At 37.9% G+C, this 13,566-nt stretch overlaps 1 long non-coding RNA gene across 1 annotated transcript in view; it reads left to right on the top strand.

Moving 5' to 3' along the window:
* Positions 1-9,790, top strand: part of LOC133246101 (uncharacterized) — a 264,084-nt gene extending 254,294 nt beyond the window's left edge. The window contains exon 3 of the long non-coding RNA XR_009735902.1: positions 9,705-9,790. This is a non-coding gene — a long non-coding RNA (uncharacterized LOC133246101). The remainder of the gene's footprint in view (positions 1-9,704) is intronic.
* The last annotated feature ends 3,776 nt before the right edge of the window (positions 9,791-13,566 follow it).

Genomic DNA, 13,566 nt, shown 5'->3' with positions numbered 1-13,566 from the left:
CATGGTGAATTTACAATGTCTTACTTGAAGTCATTTTCAAGAAAGCCTTTTTCTTCAACTTAAATGTAATTCATTTTCTGGAAGTAAACAGGGGTTTCTTTGTAACAGTATTCAGCATAGTAGTGGTACTGTGCAGTAGTGGTACTGATCTATTCGAGAAGACTTACTACTGAGTACCTCATAGTAGCACGCTATCGTACTTATTGCATGAGTCCATTCTATAGAAAAGTATTTTACAAGAAGTCTTTCATTAAAGCCTTTTCTCTACGGGGGTAGAGATAGAGAATACAACAATACAAGTTACAGTGTCAAGGATAAGGAAGAATAATTAGGGAATTACTGTGTGCTCAGTAGCTCAGTCATGTCTGACTCTTTGCAGCCCTGTGGACTGTATCCTGCCAGACTCCTTGGTCCACTGGTCCAGAATACTGGAGTTCATTTCCATCCCTTCTCCAAGGGATCTTCTTGACCCAGGGATTGAACCCACATCTCTTGTGTCTCCTGAATTAGCAGGCAGATTCTTTACTCCTGAGCCACCTGGGAAGCCCATTTATTCCATATCCTCTATATAATTTTCCAGTTATGAGTAATGGCTTAAGTATTAATGAAATATAAATTAATACTACCCAGCATGAACATCAGTAACTAACCTATGTTTACATTGCACAAAAATGTATACACTTAAGTTTTACATCAAGTTGCTAATATCAAACATAGCACATCCTTCAGGAACCTCTTACTAAGACAAAAAGCTTGATTTAGGCACACTCAGTTTTGCTTTTTGATGAAAAGAAGAATTAATTTATTTGTTCCTTCCTGCTGCGTTTAGTCAACACAGCTTGCAGCCTAAAAAAAATGAAAAATACACTTACATAATAGAGCTATCAAGTGATAAGAACATTTCTTTACTAATTCACAAAGACATTTTTAATGAATAGAATTAATGTCTTAAGACATTTTCTCCTCCACACAAGTAGATTAGCTTTAACATTCTACAGGCGACTTGGGCTTCCGATTTTTCCAAGCTCATTAGACTGTAATGGTCCCTTATCATTGTTGGCATTGTCAGGGATTGGACAGAAGTCCAGTAAAGCTGTGCATTAATTAGACAAAAGCATGAATATCCTCCCCACAGTTTCTGTATGTATAGTTGTGTGCCAGATCCTATAAGAAAGCAGAATAACAGGAGTTAGACATTTTGCAAGCTTTGCATTTTAAGTAAGGACATGAGAAATGTTAACACTTTCAGCAGCTTTCAACATTGTGGAGGCAAGGTAGTCCTCCCAGCCCCAACCCCTGATTTGTTTCCTCTATAATCATTCTCTTCAGCAGTAGACAGAGGTAAGCTGGCATATTCTGAATTCACAAAATCAAGGGCATTCTTGTTCATTTCTGAATTAATATTTTTGCATTTATCGATTGAATTATTCCTGAGAATAAAACAAAAATTTTTAATTTTATTATTATAATTAAAATTTGAATAGCACTTGTTAGTGCTATCTCAACTGCAAGGAGTGGAAACCAAATTCAAAGCAGTTTCATATGGAAGGGAGTTCAAGTGAAATATTCATTCAAGTTATAAAACTATAAAGAAGGCTAGAGTGAAATAGCCACTGGGAATGACTGGAACCATGGATTTGCATGTTTCAGGATCTGTGTGCCTATCCTCTTTTTCCTACCCTCTCTCTCTCCTCCTCTACACCCTATTACACCTTTCTCTCTTTTGTTTTCAGTCTTAAATCAGTGCTTGCCACAAAGTAAAGAACTTGCCCTCCAGGAGCTCCCGACTTACCTTATATAATTTTGCAACTGGAGAAGAAAGATGCTTCTCTTTCAACTGTAGTTGGGTAATATTTAAAGGAAGAAACAAAGAACAAGAGAATAGAAATGGTCTCTGACTAGACACTTGAAATGCCTTCAGTTCAGTTCAGTTCAGCTCAGTCGCTCAGTCATGTCTGACTCCTTGAGACCCCATGAATCACAGCACCCCAGGTGCCCTGTCAATCACCAACTCCCAGAGTTCACTCAAACTCATGTCCTTCAAGTCAGTGATGCCATCCAGCCATCTCATCCTCTGTTGTCCCCTTCTCCTCCTGCCTCCAATCCCTCCCAGCATCAGAGTCTTTTCCAATTAGTCAACTCTTTGCATGAGGTGGCCAAAGTATTGGAGTTTCAGCTTCAACATCAGTCCTTCCAATGAACACCCAGGACTGATCTCCTTCAGAATGGACTGGTTGGATCTCCTTGCAGTCCAAGGGACTCTCAAGAGTCTTCTCCGACTCCACAGTTCAAAAGCATCAATTCTTCGGTCTCAGCTTTCTTCACGGTCCAATTCTCACATCCATACATGACCACTGGAAAAACCATAGCCTTGACTAGATGGACCTTTGTTGGCGAAGTAATCTCTCAGCTTTTCAATATACTATCTAGGTTGGTCATAACTTTCCTTACAAGGAGTAAGCATCTTTTAATTTCGTGGCTGTAATCACCATCTGCAGTGATTTTGGAGCCCCCAAAAATAAAGTCTGACACTGTTTCCACTGTTTCCCCATCTATTTCCCATGAAGTGATGCCTTAGGCCAGAACAAATATTGACAAACATAAAAACAAATGTTCATATCATGCTTTTATTCTGAGGGATAATCTTTTGTTCATTTATAATCTTAGGTGATGCTTACAGGTCACCCATAAGAAAACTATGATCTCAAAATATACAGAAAAACACATTTTTTTAATTTAGGAAAAACTAATGACTTCATGAAGAAGCAATATATTGCTTTTAAAGAAGTGAACAGATGAACAACGAGATAATAAAGTATAAAAGAATTCCTTTAATTGAATTTGCTTGTTGGAAAAACTGCTGGAGATCTTAGTCATTTGTTCTTGACATGCCTTCCTTCTTACCCCCTGGCTTGCCACACAAATTCATTAATCATTCTTCAGTCTATTGAGAAACATTAACAAGTTATGGGGTTCCAGAGGCCTAATGAAACAAAGGCTTGATATCAATCATGTGGAAGTTGCATACACAAATAAAATTAGAGAAAACTAAGAGTTGCAGAATAATTCTGAGGGCTTCTAAACCTTCCTCATCCCAGATTCTCTACTAAACATCTGACATTACCTCCTCAGGAAATAAATATGGCCAGTCAGATTATTGCCCAATGGCTCTCCTATTTTAATTTAATTGTTATTAAAAAATATCTCCTTAGGTTTGAGAATATTACTGTTTATTCAATTTTAACTTTCTCATGTTACCTCCCCTAAAGACTACAGATTAGTAAAGGTAATCAATGGAAAATTAATGTAGGCTCTTTTTATAATTGATATATAGCCTGGATCATGTAGGAGTCTGTGCATGGTCTATTTTGAACTCAAAAGAGAAGACCAGATTCCTGGCATATAAACACCTGGAACCTCTCTTAATTCTTTTGAATATGCTACCTCAGATGAAAATAGGGAAGGGTTTTAATTTGAGAATAGACTGAAAGACACTATAATAATGGATCTCTAAAAACCTAAAGAAGGAAAGGTGTTGTGTTTTTGGTTTTTCCTTTTTCCATGAAAAGGTTAGGCCAGGACAGTGTTCAAGTGTCAAGTCATGGGGCCATCTTATGTGTCATAACATTTCCCATGAACCCTCAGGTAAGATTGATCCTTTTTATTCTAATCCAGGATCTAAGGAGACATTGTTATTAGATGAGTCCTCGTTCTTACCAGTAACATTTAGCGAGGGGTTATTTTGTGGCAAGCACTAAAATACTTAAAGGCAATCTAAAAAAGAGATGGTGCAATCCTGTTTCAAAAAGGTTAATTTCTTAAAAAGTGAAGTAGACAAAACCAAAAAAAAAAAAAAAATGCATGATAAAGTAATACAAACATATACAAGGTGCAGAAGGGGCATATCTGAGGAAATCAATTCTATATGTGGTAAAAAGAGAGGTCAGAAACTATAGAAGTTATTTTTGAGCTGAATTCAAAGATAAGTAGGCATTTGTCAGAGAGGCTCAGGAAAACATTCCAGGCTAAGTGAGCAGAATCAGAAGATGTGTGAATTATTCAGGTGCATTAGGGGAATGGTCAGCAGTTCTTAATGGCTGGTATGTAGGATAAAGGTCAAGATCCACAGGTCTTGTACCATGTCAGAATCCTGGATTATTTTTCCCTTTTGGAAAAAAGCTGGGCTTCCCAGGTGGTGCAGTCTTCAAAAATCTGCCTGCCAATGCAGAAGACACAAGAGATGCATGCTCGATTCCTGGGTCTGGAAGATCCTCTGGAGAAAGAAATGGCAACCGACTCCAGTATTCTTGCCTGGAAAATCCCATGGACAGAGGAGCCTGGCAGGCTACATTCCATGGAGTCCAAAGAGTCAGATACCACTGAGCACTAGCACTCTCTCAAAATGGGAAAAAATAAGCTTATTAAGATTTTGGTTTTCTTAAAGAGCAAAATGGTTTTGGTTTGGTTTTCTTGAGAGCAGTTTGGAAGATTGACTAGAAATGGCAATAACAGAAATAAGGAGAATGTTGTGAGGCAATTGTACTAATCTATGTGTGACAGTGATTTGGTCTGCATAAGACTGAAGTCTAGGGATAGGAGGTGAGGCCTATTTACCTGAAAATACTGTGTTAGCATTGTTTAATTGTCAATGATGTGGAATTGTCTAGTGTATTGTTATGATTTCCATTTCTTTGATTATTATTAATGGCCATTTGTATTCTTTGTTATTTTTCTCATATCCCATGGCTTTGTTGTTGTTTTTTAGTTGGGGCAGTGTTTGACAGAGCTGCCAGCTATCCTCACTATTGTCTTTCCTTTTTAAGTTGAGAGTAAATCCACATATTTTATTTGGGCACATTGTCATTGATATAATAAGTTCCAGCATCTTATATCTGCTTTCTGGCTAGTGAGATGTGAGCAGTATTGATGTATGCAACATCTGGGGAGTGTCCATAAAGAGAAAGAGGGAAGGATCATGTCTACCCCCCTTCCTCCTTTTTGCCAGCTGGAATGGGACATGATGGCAGAAACTGGAACAGCAATTTCAGCTCACAAAGTGGAAGATGCAAATTAAGAATAACAGAACCGCAACTAGAAGGAACATGGTGCTTACCACTACCAAATTTGTTATAAATATGAAAAAATTTTCTCCATTTTTTCCTTTTTCTTTTACGTTTAAGAATTTTTTTCCAGCAGTTAAGACTGAAAAACTATTTCTTCTAGAAGCTATTATAATTTTTCTTCTTAGATGACTATTTTTTCTCTTGGCTCTTCTTTTCTCGTCCTTAAAATACATGTATTCTTAAAGTTCTATCCTTGAATACCTTTTTGTTTAAAAAATTCTTTTCCTAAATCTTTATCTACATATGCAATTTTTTATATTATTATTACTGGGGCATGTCTAGATCTCAGGTACAATTTCTATCTTCAGTCACTCTTCTGAGCTTTAGATCATTGACTGTCCACTAGCCATTTCTGCAACAATGTATTACTGGGACTTTGAGCTTAGCATGTCCAGTATCATGTTTGTTGTCCTTTTCCCAATCACATCCTTCTCCTTATACCCCAGTTTTCACCAATGGTACTAATATTCTCTAAGTACCAAGACTTAAAACCCTGGAGTCATTTCATTTTCTTTCTTTATTCCTTATACCCAGGAAGTCATCAAATTCTATGTATTCTGTCTCTGGATGATTTCTCTGCTTCTTTGATAGTCTACTGCTATTTATGCTCAAAATGTGTTTCCTCCTTGACTATATAGCTATTTTTCTAAACAGATTCAATTACCTTGGCTTCCCATAAGTCTAGCATATGAATGGCAAATTTTTTTCTGTAAATGGTCACATAGTAAATATTTTTGACTTGAGAGCCCTATAGTCTCTGTTGTAACTACTTGACTCTGTCCTTATAGTGTGAAAGCAGCCACAAACAGTTCTTAAATGAATGGGTATTGTTGTGTTTCAGTTAAACTTTGTTTGTAAAAAAGGTGATGGGTTGGGTTGGCTTTGAAGTAATAGTTTGTCAACCACTGGTCTAGACCAGTTTACAAGAGGACAATTCCTGGATCTCAGATAACATCTAATTTAGACAAATAAGAAGACAACACATAAAGAAGGAAGAAAATAAATGATCAAGATTATGACTCATTTCATTGCTGTAGTAAATGTTATGAAACCAATGAAATAAGAATTCTCTCTAGATTGCATGACAAGGGAAGCTTTTTTGAGAAGGTGATGTTTGAACTGAAACCTAAATAATGTACACACTCAGAGGAAGGTATATCCAAACAGAGATGGAAATGATACAAAAATTTATACTGTGAAGGAGATTGGTTTATTTAAGGAACATGTTAGTAGGAGAAGAGCTAAGAGAGATTTCTGGTATTGGAGGGAACCTCATGAAGGCCTTCTACACAGGCCATGGTAAACATTTGGGGTTCTACTCTACATCCAATAAAAAATTGGTAGAAGACTTAAAAGAAGGGAAGTGAGAAGTTCTGATTACCTTTAAATGAATAATAGATGGTCAAGATACGTATGTAGGCAGGAGACCAATTAGGGGGATATTGTAGTAGTAGTGGGCTTCTCAGGTGGTGCTAGTGGTAAAGAATCCACCTGCCAATTCAGGAGATGCAAGAGATGAGGGTTTCATCCCTGGGTCAGAAAAATCCCCTGCAGAAGGAAATGGCAACCCACTCCAGTATTTTTGCCTGGGAAATCCCATGGACAGAGGAGCCTGCTGGGCTACAGTTCATGGGCTTGCAAAAAGTCAGACATGACTGAACACAACACAGTAGTAGTAGTAGTAGTTCAATAGTTTTAAGTAAATCTATCTTTAATATGGTTGCAGTGGAGATGCGAGGAAATAGGATGCATTTTGTAGGAAGCATTAACAGAACTTAGTTCTGTTGGCTTAAATGCAGGAAGTGAAGGAAGAAAAAAAAAGGATTAGTTCTAAGTTTTGGGCTTGAATAAATGGGCAGTGATTTGTTACTGAGCTGGAGAAGAATTGAGGAAATGTCTGGAGAAGTGTGTAGAGGGCACAGGGGAAATCAAGAGACCCCTTTTTATGTTATGGCAATGCTGCTGAGCTAAGAAGAGAAATACAAGGATTAGATTTTGTGAGTGGGAGGTGATTGACCTTGACAAGAGTGATTTTAACAGGGTGATTAGGAGCAAGGTCCAATTGGGTAAAGAAGAGAAAGGAACTAAGGGAGCATAGGTAGCAAGTGTGAATACGTTTTTAGAACTATTGCTTTAACCATTTGTTATAGTATCTAACAAAGTGCTCTGCTGCTGCTGCTGCTGCTGCTGCTAAGTCACTTCAGTCGTGTCCGACTCTGTGTGACCCCATAGACGGCAGCCCACCGGGCTCCCCGTCCCTGGGATTCTCCAGGCAAAAACACTGGAGTGGGTTGCCATTTCCTTCTCCAATGCAGGAAAGTGAAAAGTGAAAGTAAAGTTGCTCAGTCGTGTCCGACGCTCAGTGACCCCATGGACTGCAGCCTTCCAGGCTCCTCCGTCCATGGGATTTTCCAGGCAGGAGTATTGGAGTGGGGTGCCATTGCCTTCTCCAAACAAAGTGCTCTACATGTATGCAATTCTAAGTAATATTTATCAGTTGCCACTTACAACCCACTCCAGTATTTTTGCATGGAGAATTCCATGGACAGAGGAGCCTGGTGGCCTGCAGTCCATGGGGTCACAAAGAGTTGGACACAACTGAGTGACTAACACACACACTAACAATGTAAGTACTTAAATAAGAGAAAATTGTAGCTCTCAATGTTTTAAAGAAAAAAAAAAAAGAGGGCAATAATAGGCATACCATTTCTTATAAGAAGCCATTACTTTTTAAAAATATACTAAGTGGAAAATATTATGGCCTTTAGAACAAATTTTTTCTTTGTAATAGTGATATACTACAGATGAGTGGAAAAAAAATAGAAAGCCTATATTGTGTACTTCATTGAGGCCTTTAACTCATTCCTTTATTCAAAAAATAATATCTCAACATCTATTCTGCCATAGTAAGCTAAGCGAAAGATTTTAGTGTCTATGATAGCTGTATTTTCAGGGAAGGCATGGGTTAAGTCTTAAATGAAGAAGGCATCAACAGAGTGATATCAGAATGTTTTCTCTGGGAATGTGTTATTATTATTATTAGCTATTTGATGTTGCTGTTGAAATGGTGTGCATTAGAGTTATTTGGGAATCATTAACATTTCAGAAGACTAAAACAGCATTGAAAATGATGACAGATGACAATACAAATTTTGAAAGTGGCAAGGACAAAATCAGCAAACCTATAAACTCCTCATATTGGTATTGGCTGGGAAGGACACGGATCATTGTAGTGTAGTAGACAATAAGGTTGCAAAGACAAATAAATGAAGACAAATACTCCTCTGACTTTGAGGAGTTTAAAATCTAGTTCAGTTTGGCTGAAGCATAAGATTTATAAAGGAAAAGGGTAAGGGATAATGTCTGAAGGATGAGTTAGGACCAAATTTGTGGAGAGTATTGAAAAGCAAGGTAAGTTTGGACTTTATTCAGTGGGCAATTGGGAATCTGTGAAGAATTTTGAACAAGAGACTAGAAAGATGATAGTTGTTCTTTGGAAAGGTTAATCCAGCAGAAGGTAAATCAGAGGAAGAAAAAGGGAGAGGAAGAAAAGACACAGAACTTGGGGAGTAAATTAGATTGTTAATTCCTTTTATTATCCTATATGTTCTAATAAATACCTAGTTAAATTATTACTGTCTTCTTTTATAAAAATGAAAATATTTTTAAAATATATTGTAGGCAGCTGTGAAATACATATTAAAATGGAAATAAATTTTCTTATATTGTCTCATTTTTTTGTTGTGAGTGTATTTATTGATTAGTACCTTCTAACCAGGTACTTAATCTAACAGATCACTACTGTTTTTTAGCTCTCCTGTCAGGCACTGTTCTATGGGCTTGACAACTTTTTCACTGATACTTTTCATAACCCTATAAGGAAAGAATTTTCACCTCTTTCCTATAGGTCTATAGAAATTTAGGTCTATAATAATTGTATAACCCATTTGACTTCACCCAACTAAGGACTTAAACCCAATTCTGTTTCACTCCAGAGCCTGTGCCTTTGCTCTTAGGCACTTTACTGTTGAATTTCATATAAGTGGTAATTTGTTCTCCAGCAATTCATATTAAAAATTAGCTTTTTTAGTAGTATGTCACTAACAGCTGTGGGAACAAGTCAGACTATTTGGTTATTGTTATTTTGTTATTGTAGTTTCTTGTGGTCTTCAAATTTGATTTTGAAAGTAAAATTGATTTTCTTTTTACTCTTGAGATTGTGAAGTTTTAGCACATAAGTGAGGCATGCCATCGCATTTAGAAATGTAGAAACTATATAAGTGTCTGCCAATTTATATAAATAGAGCCTGCAAGTCTCACTGACATTAAACAGTGGTCAGATTTCATGGCTCGGTTCTTGAGGGGATTATGGGTGCCTTTTTGTGCAGAGCATGAAGGTTATATTTAGAACTAGTGTTTATTTCACTGTTAGGAGTCTTTTTTAAAATAAATTTTTGTACTGATAAACCTTTCTAGGTTGAACTTAAGGAGAATAATACATGGTGAAAAATAAAAATATTCAATGAAAATCTGTGAATGCAAATAGACTGTCTTTTTTTTTAATAACTCTTTTTGTTGTAGGTATGAAAACATTCTTGGACTTGTTCTGGAAGACAAAGCATAATGTTATGGATTGCAGATAATTTAAAGCTTTCATTCACCTTGTCTCTTGTTGTGGGTATCCTTTGAAGCCATGCTATACATAAGAAGTGATAGCCAAATTAAAGCCTTAACTCCTAGGCAAGCTACAACTTTCTCAAAGCAAGGCTTCTCTGATAAGTCAGACACAGAAGCTTCCCACTCCCTACCCACTGCGTTTAGAACATTTGAATCTTGAAACAGACTCCAGATCCCCTTCCTGAATCAGTCTTATGGAATTGGGGATACCCATGGGGCTTCCCTGGTGGCTCAGACGGTGATGCGTCTGCCTGCAATGCGGGAGACCAGGGTTCGATTCCTGGGTCGGGGAGATCCCCTGGAGAAGGAAATGGTGATCTACTCCAGCACTCTTGCCTGGAAAATCCCATGGATGGAGGAGCCTGATAGGCTACAGTCCATGGGGTCGCAAAGAGTTGGACACGACTGAGCGACTTCACTTCCACTTCACGCATCCACAGGCAAGAGACAGAAACAGGGAGGGCCTGTGTGTGTGTGACCTTGCCTCTCTGTACCAGAAATACGTTTATGGCTGCTTCCCATCAGGGAGATTAAAAAGTAAGATAAACGGCACAAAATAAGGTCTAAATCTTCTTAGCAAACAACAAAACAAAGGGTAAGAAAGGCTTCCATATGGTTGCTTTTGTCCTTAGTTGGGATTCCCTGGTGGCACAGATGGTAAAGAATCTGCCTGCAATGTGGGAGACCTGGTTCGATTGATCCCTGGGTTGAGAAGATCCCCTGGAAGAGGGCATGGCAACCCGATCTAGTATTCTTGCTTAGAGAATCCCCATGGACATAAGAGCCTGGTGGGCTACAGTCCATGGGGTTGCAAAGAGTCTGACACGACTGAGCGACTAAGCACCCACACAAGATGCAGTAACACTTCTCAATTGGAAAGCCTAGTGACTGTCATAGGCTCTAACAAATTCCATTGCTGGCTCTCCTTTGCTTAGGAGTTAGTAAGGAGATGGACATAGGGTTGAAAGAAGACTCTTTAATACTCCCCTAGGTGGGGGGAAAAAAAAGGCCTAAGTTCCTTCTCACTATAGGCAGAGGCATTTTGTATTTTTAAGGCTGAAACCTGAACCAAAGGGAAGAATGGCCCCTGTTACACAACTGTACTCAGTTGAAGCATGGTGAGAGTCATCTTAAAAATTAGGCTTAACATAAAAAACAGTCAAAACATATAATGTCTATATCCTTACATTTTACCTATTTAAGAGATAAGCAATGGCACCCCACTCCAGTACTCTTGCCTGGAAAATCCCATGGATGGAGGAGCCTGGTAGGCTGCAGTCCATGACGTCGCTAAGAGTCGGACATGACTGAGCGACTTCCCTTTCACTTTTCACTTTCCTGCATTGGAGAAGGAAATGGCAACCCACTCCAGTGTTCTTGCCTGGAGAATCCCAGGGACGGGGGAGCCTGGTGGGCTGCCGTCTATGGGATCGCACAGAGTCGGACACAACTGAAGCGACTTAGCAGCAGCAGCAGCAGCACAAAATAAGTAATAAAAATAGGAAAAATTTGAGTAAAATGGAGTAATTTGTCACTTAACTATTGAAGACACAACAAACTTTCTGCAGAAATGTATTAAAAATTTATAGCCAAACATATATATTAGACACAAATAGTTAAATAATTAAAGGTGATAGCCATGGATATTGCTAATGATAGTAGTTACCATATATTGGACACACAGTGCCAAGCCCCTAGTTAAGGCTTTTACTTGCTTTATTTCAGTTAATTCTAGAAAATCATATACCATAGCAATTGCTAGAATTCCTTTTTTACAGTGGGAAAAATAGAGGCTTACAAAGGTTAAAAAACTTAACCAAAAGTACACAGCACACAATGAATGTAGGAGCGAAGGCCAATGGATGTGTTTCCACACTAATATCAGCTGGTTTGAGTTATTTAACACATTAATCAGACCTGAATAAGTTCAGCAAAAGGTGTAAAGGTGAGAAGTGTCTTTGAAAATTAATTCTGAGAATCTTTAATAAGAGAGAAGACAAGCACTCCATTGCTTAACTTCAGTTTATTTCCTAAGAAATCTTCCTGTGAGGAAGACTTTCTTGAACTCTCTTTCTGTGCTTAAATTTGAGGAAAGTTCACATGTTTGAAGAGTCTAATGTAAAGCTTCAACAACTACAGGTGCAATTTTGAGTAATTTCTGGAGATATTCATGATATTCACAATGATACAAAACAAGATGAAAAAATTAATGTCAAAGCAACTCTTTTAGGTTTTCAGAGATAAGCTTTTAGATGAATTCAATATGGTTGAGCCAATAGGGCTCCCAGCAAATCAAATTAAATTTCATTAGGTCTTTTCAGATCTCAGGACAAGTGAAAATTCTGGATGAACCTGGTCTCATGCAATATCATGCTTCATGGCCCAGCACCAAGGAAATGCAAAGAATATCTGGACTATCTGTTTTATCAGCACTTTGGGCATAAAATTTAAATCTGCATGGTTACAGACAAAGTGCACTTTCCATAGAAGTTACTGATTTATGTATAGAAGCAATACATTTCTTCCAAGTGAATGTAGCTTATATCAACTATCTGAATGACTGGGGCTTCAAGGAATTCATCATCACTAGCTCCTAACATACTCCTGGCAGAATCCTAAGTGAGAGCTGGAGATATGACCAACACTCCAGTAATTCTTATCATGTCTGCCCAGTCAAAGCACCATGCTTTTGTTTGAAGTATCTGTTGGCATGGTTGTTTTTTATTATGGAATGTTTAAAGACAATATAGTAGTAGTAGCAATAGATGTTTTAAGTGACTAAAGCTACATTATCCCAACTATGGAAGGCATTTTGTAATTTAAAAATAATATTTAAGCATAACTGACTAAATTTTAAACTACAACATATAGTATGATTCTTCTTCCATTCTGCTCAGTAAATATTAAGTGAGAAAGATACAATAGTGACGGCACTATAATAGATAAGGTCCCCATCATATGGAGCTTATAACAAAGGGGGAGACAGACAAAAAACTAGTAAAATAAATAAGCACATTAATTAATTAATGATATAATTGCAAATTGTGATATATATAGTACAAGTTAAAAATGGTAATGTGATAGAAAGCAGAGAACTGAGTTCTTACCACTCTTGACACTATGATCAGAAGCCACTTTGATAATGTGACATTTTGGCTTGCTAACAGCCTAAGCACACAGAATGGTGAATTGAAGAGGCTCAAAGGCACATAAGAGTTTGTCTTTCTCAAGGAACAGAAAAGAGATCATTGTGGCTGAGAGTGAGAGTGATAACATTGGAGATGTAGCAGAAACTGGATCATACTGGCTTGTAGAACAGTTTAACTTCAGTTTTGATGTTACTAAAAAAGATTTCAATCCATATGAATGATAGCCATTGACATTTTCAATATCAGTCTGCTTCCAAGAGTAGAAAAAAGTGGAAATGATACAAAAGTTAGTTTAGGAGTCTAGTCAAGACATAATGAGGGTTGGGCCAGAATAATGGTAAAGATGATGGAAAGAAAAGGATAGATCCTAGCTACATTTTCAGCAGAGCTGGTAGGCTCTTCTGATGATTAGATGGGGGAGGTTCAGTTCGGTTCAGTTCAGTCATAGGTTATGTCCGACTCTTTGCAACCCCATGAATCGCAGCATGCCAGGCCTCCCTGTCCATCGCCAACTCCCGGAGTACACCCAAACCCATGTCCATCGAGTCAGTGATGCCATCCAGCCATCTCATCCTCTGTCGTCCCCTTCTCCTCCTGCCCCCAATCCCTCCCAGCAT

Source organism: Bos javanicus, chromosome 4 (genome assembly GCF_032452875.1).
Source record: "Bos javanicus breed banteng chromosome 4, ARS-OSU_banteng_1.0, whole genome shotgun sequence".
NCBI lineage: Eukaryota > Metazoa > Chordata > Mammalia > Artiodactyla > Bovidae > Bos > Bos javanicus.
Note: the sequence above shows the minus strand (reverse complement) of the source record. Positions and strands in the feature narration are given on the sequence as shown.